Source organism: Myotis brandtii, unplaced genomic scaffold (genome assembly GCF_000412655.1).
Source record: "Myotis brandtii unplaced genomic scaffold, ASM41265v1 scaffold536, whole genome shotgun sequence".
NCBI lineage: Eukaryota > Metazoa > Chordata > Mammalia > Chiroptera > Vespertilionidae > Myotis > Myotis brandtii.
In genome coordinates, this window is record NW_005369967.1 from 3,807,561 (window position 1) to 3,815,523 (window position 7,963).

At 48.0% G+C, this 7,963-nt stretch overlaps 1 protein-coding gene across 5 annotated transcripts in view; it reads left to right on the forward strand.

Annotated features, from left to right (window-relative positions):
- SMOC1 (SPARC related modular calcium binding 1) overlaps positions 1–7,963 on the forward strand; it is a 218,000-nt gene that overhangs the window by 168,996 nt on the left and 41,041 nt on the right. The gene's annotated exons all lie outside the window — the stretch shown is intronic.

Here is a 7,963-nt window from a genome sequence, read left to right on the forward strand (position 1 = left end):
CTCCCAGAAGCACCGAGGTGAGTAAGGCTCATCGGTGGTGGGGACCAAGCTCCCAGGATTTCTGGGGGAGGTGAGCGAGTGCAGGCCACAGAGCTGGCAGGGACCCTGAGAATCTTGGTTCCTATGAGGTTTAGTCAATCAGTGTCGCCAGCATTAAACAAGAAGGATAATGAAAGTACTAGTAGGCGTGCTCAAGTCTGCCCCGACTCTCTTATTTTGGAAATCCATGAGCATTATTTGCCTCCCTGCTTCTCAATAACTATTCCAGCTCCTCCAGTTTCTCTTCACTGAGACTAGGCTGGCTTCATGGGCTTGCCCCCCGTGCATTGGTTGTCAAAAATTCTCAACTATTTTGTCTTTGAACTTGTGCTTTTAAGTGCGGAAAGTCGACGGGACAATGACACGTGTGTGTGAGCGCAGTACATGCAGTTGCATGTCTGCTGTAGATCCTTGGTCCCATGTGCACATAGCTTTTGTGATGCATGCTTTTATAGTACGCTCAGAAATTTAATTTTTCTTTACCTACAGCAACATCAAATAGCAAATTAAAAGCACCATGGCAAGCCGAGAGAGACTATGGAAGAGAGGATACAACTTTACTTTTAGTCTTTTTAATGACACTTTCCCCTGCTTTTTGAACAGAAGGCCTGTCGTTTTCACTGTGTACTGGGCCCTACAAATTATATATACCCCGATTAAGGCATTTGTCTGAGTGCTCTTTAGGGGTCCAGCTGCCATGAGGAGCAGGTCCCTGGGGTATGCGGACCATAATTTCCAGTGTGGCAGACACTAAGATCTCTGCTGCTCACCTCCAGGATGACATACAAGCACACGGAGAGTTGTGGTTGCATAGAAAATAACTATCAATTTCATTGCATGAGTGAGAAATCCAGAATCCCCATTTTCAGGTAAAACCCAGATAAGGGACCTTGGCTGAGTTTGAGGCTTCCCACCTGAACCTGGGCCTTGGGAACTTCATGCTCATAAGACCCACGTGCTAGTTGGCACAGGCTGTCACAGGGAGACCAAGGTGAGTCCCTAGACCCTGCTCCAGGCACGCACTGAATAGAGAGGGGAGGAGGAGGCCAGGTCACCCTTCCTGAACGTAGGAGATGAGTGTCCGGAGAACCTGCTGCCTAGTTGCGGGTGCTCCAAGAAGATGTGGAAGTAGGGCATGGTGACACCACCACCCACTGCAAAACATGGACCAATGGACTAGATGGGCTGCTCCTATTCCGGTGAGCAGGAATGAGTAAGTGGGTGAAAAAAAGAGAGCAAGTGCCTTCCCAGGTCTTCCTGGGAACAGCGGAGACAGCTGTGAGTGTGGGTGGTTCCTTCCCGTGGGAGAGAAACATGGCCGTTTCTTTCTGCAAAGAGCTGGAGTCATCAATTCTGTGAATGGCGTGTATCTACGATGTATTGGGGCTGGAAAAGAAAGCTGCCTTCAGTGTTTCTTGTTGCAACAGGAGTCTTCAGAACATGCACTTTATTTCTGGGCATGAGGTCCTGGTAGTAGAAAAAAAAAAGGCAGTCCACTCAGAACTGACCACCCAGATTTTCCCCACGAGAGGGTACAGAGTTCATGATGCTGAGGAAAGCACCCACACCAAGAAAGGCCATGGGGTTTGGGTTCTTAAACTGCACAGAGAAGTGCTTTCCAGATTGATGTGACTTCACACCCCATGGATAACGTAAGAATCAGACACATGGTCATGGTGGGATCTCACGGATTTATCAGGAAGAGGGTAGGGGACCTGATTCCTCCAGGGGTGGTGCAGGGAACAGGGGCATAGAGTCTGAAGCTTCATCTCAGAGCTAAGCTGTCATCAATTTTTAGTTCTTTGCTGTCCTATACCAGTTGAGTTCCTCCCTCCGTGATGGTTCTGCAGAGGCCCCCTGTTTAGTGAAAAGGCCTGGAGGGTGGGGTGGGGGGAGGTGGGGAGGGAGGGATGCTAGGGCTTATTTGCCTTGGAGAATTGACGTGTCAGTGAGCTCTCTTCCTTCTACTTGGGAGGATCGGTGTAGGTGCTGATCCTGTTCTCTCTCTGCCATGGGCAGTGCAGTGAAATGCAGTTTGGGGCCACCTGTAGGAAGGGCCACCTGAAGCCACACCTGCCCAGGAAGCTGAGGTTTGAATGGGGACAGGGTGCGAGAGGGCATTCGTAATATCCTGTGTTGGCCCACTGAGGTCCCTCTTTCAGCTGCCACTTAAGAATGGAATGTGCTCCGAGGGCAGCAGGTGGGAAGACACAAAGGCCCCTTGTCTGAGCTCGTGCCCACACGTGGGGTCTCCTAGCAGGCATCTCCAGAGAGGCGGAGCTCGCAGCCCTGAGGCCTGCCACAGGCAGATGCTGGGCCTGGCCCTCCTGCAGGGCAAGGGTCCGGGTGGGAAGGAGGTGAGGCTGGAGGGCTGGGTGTGTGAGCGGTGGGGGGCTGTGGGGGAGGAGCAGGCCCGGCCTATTCTTTCCCCACCCTCTTGAACATGCTCCACTGACAGGGCTGGAGGGATCGGTTCTCTCTGCCTGGAAGGAATGAAAAGACGTATTGTGCAGCCACAGAGAGTCTGGTTGCCAGCCAGGAATGAGTCCTCCAAAGCAGAGGAGAAAGGCAGAGCGAGAGGAGGCTGGGGGAGGAGGCCCAGAGAGATAGCAGGAGCAAAGGAGGAGGGAGAGAGGCCAGGCAGTAGCAGGTCACAGCCGGTTGGCCTGGACTGGGAGGGTTGCTGAGGCTCCTGGGTCCACAGGTGTGGAGCCCTTGGGGAGAAGGGGAGGGGGGGGGGCGCTGTTATCTTACCCAGATGCACGTGCTCCTGGAAGGGAGAGGGTCAGAACTTCAGACTATTTATTTAATCCCTTGGAATGTCCTTGCCTGGCTCTGATCTTTGGGCCCCTTGTGTTTCACCGACTCCTTTACAGGCACATGTGTGGTAATTAACACGTGCAGTGTAGGTCCCGGCCATGTGTTTGGGTTTCAAATATCCATTGATCTGGGGCACTCCCATCCCGGCCACCCCTCCCCTTCTTCTCCTTTGGTTCTTGCCCTTGAAGAGTGACAGAAGGGGGGGGCGGTTCTGTGTGTATTGGAGGGTGGGGGACACACGTGCATCCACATGTATTTTTTTGAGGCTACAGAGGAATGTCAGAACAGGGGAAAGAGCCCCCAACAGCCCTTAACCCCTGACGATCTGCTGCTAAAACAGCCCAAGGCTGCAGAAGTTGTGGTAGAGATGAATTTTTGGTTTCAACTGAAGAATGGCTGGGAAGCAAATGTGTTTAGAGATCATGAATTTACCGAGTGGCTTTTCCTGGCCGACCAAAGCTCGTGGGGTTTCCTATGGTGCCTCTTTTTGGGGTGTTGTTGATAATGAATGTGGATGATTTGGGGAGCCCTCGGGATAACTGAATACAGCCAGGGACTGGTCCCGGAGTCATTGCTTGTGAGGTGGCAGAGGGAATGCACCGCCTCCAGCGGGTGCGGTGGGGGAGGGGCGTGGCGAGGAGTGACTGCATGAAATAGAGGCGAGCCCTTGTGCACTGAGTGCTGGCAGTTCTCCGGGAGGTTTTTCCTTCTGGACCTGGGACCTAGAGAGCCCAGGGTGATGCTTCTGTACATGGCAAGGGGAACGTCTAGGGTCATCAGGGGTTTTCTGCAGTTTGCCTTTTTCTCCTTGTACCAGGTCTGGGAGTTCGCTGTTTAAAGAAAGTGAGGACAAAAATAAAAACACGAGCAGCCTCTGCGTACATTTCCCCATGGGCTTCTGTATTTGTCAAGCCAGTCTTCGAGAGGCACTGAACTTCCAAAACCCAACCCACTTTTAATTTGCAGAGATTTTTTTTTTAATCTTCACTGGCTGCTGTGTAGTATGTGCTCCAGGTAAAGAGTAGGTCACACTCTTTTATCCAGGTAAAGATAGAGACAAAGGTCCCTCTCTTTTGTCTCTATCTTTAGAATTTCTCATGGAGCCTGGGTCTACAGATTGGTACCAGCTGGGAGATCTTGTCACTCAAGTGACAGATGAAGCATCCTCCTGATTCGGGGCTGAGGGATGTGCTTAGGGCAGGGGTGACGGATGGCAGGCATCCCAGAGGAAGGGGGTGGTTAGCACACCTGAAGGAGGTTCGCCTCATTGCCCTGAGCCTGGCTGAGATGTGCAGGCTCTTGTCTTGGGACATTCTACATGTGGGGTGTCGCTCCTGCTGTACCCTCTTCCCAGCTATCTCTCTGATTCCTCTTCCCCCAGCACCGAGGGAGAAGCTGGATCAGTAGTTGATCTGTCAGCATGGCCATCAGATGGCAAAAGTGTGATGACCTACCAGCCTGCGCTGGGTTTGAATGGAGGCGGGCAGCGATGACCTGTACGGGTTGGCTTCTGTGCACATTGAATTTCCCTGTGGGATGAGAAGCATTCTCATTCCCATGCTGTGCTTGCTGACCAGAACTGTGCCTGAGCAGCTCCAAGCCCAGGAGAGGCAGCTCTTTGCTCTCTGCATGCATGTTGCTGCTGCTTTCTGGTGCTCTGAGCCACCCTGACCAGGCCTGGCATCTCCGTGCACCAGCTTTGCAGAGATTCGTTGCCAAAGGGGTGTGCATGAGTGTCATGTGTGCGTCACGTCTCCTTCCTCCCACAGTTAGTACTCTCCCAGCTTAGCCCATCTACGGAACCCCCTGCCCTGCATCTTAGCCTCTATTCTGGGGTCTCCAAAAGAAAGTTTGTGCATGGAAGATACTAAATTTAGAGTTTGAATCCCTGCCATATCCCCATTTCCAAGGGCTGGAGATGAAATGGGGTGTATGGATCTGGAATAGCCTCCTAGTCATAGGTTCTTACGAGTCCCTGGCGTTATTAGTAACCATTGACATTTTATATTTGTTTTGTTAATCTTTAATTCAACAAATACTTATTGAGAACTTACTGAGTACCAGGCTTGTTACAGTCACTGAGGATCCAACGACAAGTAAAATGATAAGAGCCCTGGCTTTGCCTCACGGAGCTCATATTTTAATAGTCCTTAGCCTCTTCTTATAGAAGTTACCTTCAGGTGGAGGTAAGGCCTCCCAGGGGAGCACAGGCTTCTAGATGCTGGGAAGCTGTCGCCTCTGAGGGGGACAGAAGGCGGGTGGATCCTCCAAACAGGCCTGGGTGGGAGCTCTCAGGGCCAGAGCCCCTAAGGAAGGACCTCTGGTGGAGGCTGTCTGCCTGAGATGAGCATGGCCACTGGCAGGCTCTTGGTCCCTCTACCTGGTGCCTTTGTGGGGCCCCTGACGCCCAGGTGAGACAGCTCACTGTTCCTTGGCTGAGTGAGTTCGGTTTTCCAGGTGTGACACAGAAACCTGGAGGGAGGCCGGGATGTCGGCATGCGGTGGGAAGGCCTCAGGCCACATCTGCACCCCTGTCTCCAGCCCCGAGCCCCAGGGGGCTCCTGTGGCAAAGGCTGAGGAGTCATCACTCTTGGGCCCTGTTGCACCAATTCTGTGCCTGCTGAAGAAAGCTGTGAGACTCAAGGGCTGCTTATTCTAAAATGTGTAAGGAAGGGCGACAGAACTAGAACAGCTAAAGCAAATTTTCCAAGGACAAAGAAAATGGGAGATACTACTCTATCTGTTTTTATAAATAAAGATCTCTTTACTATTGTACTCCCTCATGACCCTTTATGAATTTTCAACTGATGCTTCCCTTTGTTCTTCCGAACAGAAGCTATAACCCTTTTAGTGTTGATTTCACTTTCTTTTTTAGAAAAAGATATTTTTTTAGAGCAGTTTTAGGTTCACAGCAAAATTAGGAGGAAGGCACATAGATTTCCCCTGTACCTCCTGCCTCCACACATGCACAGCCTCCCCATTATCAACATCTCATCAGGTTGTTACCTTTTTTGCAATCCATGAACCTATACTGACACATCATTATCACCCAACGTCCACAGTTTACATTGGGTTCACTCTTGGTGTACGTGCTATGGGAATGAACAGTTTTACTATGACATGTGTCTACCTTACAGTATCACACAAAGTATTCTCATTGTCCTAAAAATCCTCTGTACTCCACTTGTGCATCCCTTGCTCTCCCCTCCCTACCCTCTCCTCCCACCAGCAATCACTGACCTTTTTACTGTCTCCAAAATTTTGCCTTTTTCGAATGTCACATAGTTGGAACCATAATATTCTGTTTGATTTTAAGATTATAATGCTATAGTAATCAAGACAGTGTGGTATTGGCCCTGGGATAGACACATAGATCAATGGTACAGAATAGAGAACCCAGAAATGGGCCTTCTGCACAGTGTGGAAAGCTGTTTTGTGACAAAGGTGCAAAAACAATGCAGTGGAGGGAGGACACTCCTTTTGATAAATGGTTCTGTAGCAATTGGACGTCCATAGGCAAAACCAAAGCCACCAAGCTCCTCACACCTTATACAAGAATTAATTCAAAATGAATCTTGGACTTAAATTTAAAATGTAAAAAGCTATTGAAAGCTTTAGAAAAAAAAACATAGGATAGAATCTTCAGAATCTGTAGGTAGGTGAACTTAGACCTTTGTTGTCTTAGAACACCAAATACATGATCCGAAACATTTAAAAATGGAATTAATTGTGGGACTTAATCAAAATTAAAAACTTGCCCTTCCAAAGATCCTGTTAAGGGAACAAAGAAACTACAGATTGGGAGAAAATATTTGTGAGTCACATATCTGACATAGGACTGATATCTAGAACATATAGAGAACTCTCAAAAACTCAGTAGTTGAAAAACAATTCAATTTAAAAATAGGCAAAATACTTGACTAGACATTTCACCAAAGCATGTAGGTAAAGGGCAAAAAAAAAAACCAAAAAACAACCACCAAAAACCCCCCAAAACAAACCAAACCAAAAGATGTTCAACACCAATAGCCATAAAGAAATGCCAGTTAAGACTATGATAAGATATCACTGCACATCTATTAGAAGAGCTAAAATTAAAAAAAAATAGTGCAATGCCAAATGCTGGTGAGGATGCGGACAAACTCAACCTTTCACACATTGTGGGTAAGGAATGTAAAGTGATACAGCCACTCTGAAAAATACTTTGGAAGCTTCTTCAAAAATAAAACATCTAAACATACACTTACCATATAATCTAGCAATTGTACTCCTGAGCATTCACGCCAGAGAAATGAAAACTTATGTCCACACAAAAACCTGTACATGGATGATCACAGCAGCTTTATCTGTAAGAGCCAAAGATGGACACAGCTCATATGCTGTTCAATGAGTAAACTGTGTTGCAGCCATACCATGGAATACTACTCAGTAATGAAAAGGGGCAGACTGTTGATATGTGCAACAACTCGGATGGATCTCAGGGCATGATGCAAAATGGAAAGGGTCAATCTCAAAAGGTCACACACTGCATGATTCCATTTATGTAACAGTCTAGAAATGACAAAACGAGAGAGATGGAGTTAGTGGTTGGCAGGGGTGAGGGATGAGGTAGAGGAAGGGAAGTCTGACTATAACGATAAAGTATGACTATAACGGAAGTAGCACGAGGGAGATCCTTGTGATGAGATAGTTCTGTATCTTCATTGTGGTGGTGGTTACATGAATACAATTGCATAGAAGTTACATAGAGCTACCTACATACACAAATGAGTGAATGTGAAACTGGTGGAATGTGAATAAGGTCTGTGAATCATACCAATATCAATGTCCTGATTTTGCTATTGTACTATAATGGTATTACCTATATAATTATGTTATCTATATAATTATCTTAATTACAAAGATGCCATCACTGGGGGGAACTGGGTGAAGGATACATGGGACTGCTCTGAATTATTTTTGCAACTTCCTGTGAATCTATATTCATTTCAAAATAAATAGTTCAAAAAAAAATAGCAGTCTTCTGTGTGAACCCAGCCCTGAACCGACTCCTCCACTTTCCCCCTGCCTCCTCCTCCTCCTCCTCCTCCTCCTCTTCCTCCTC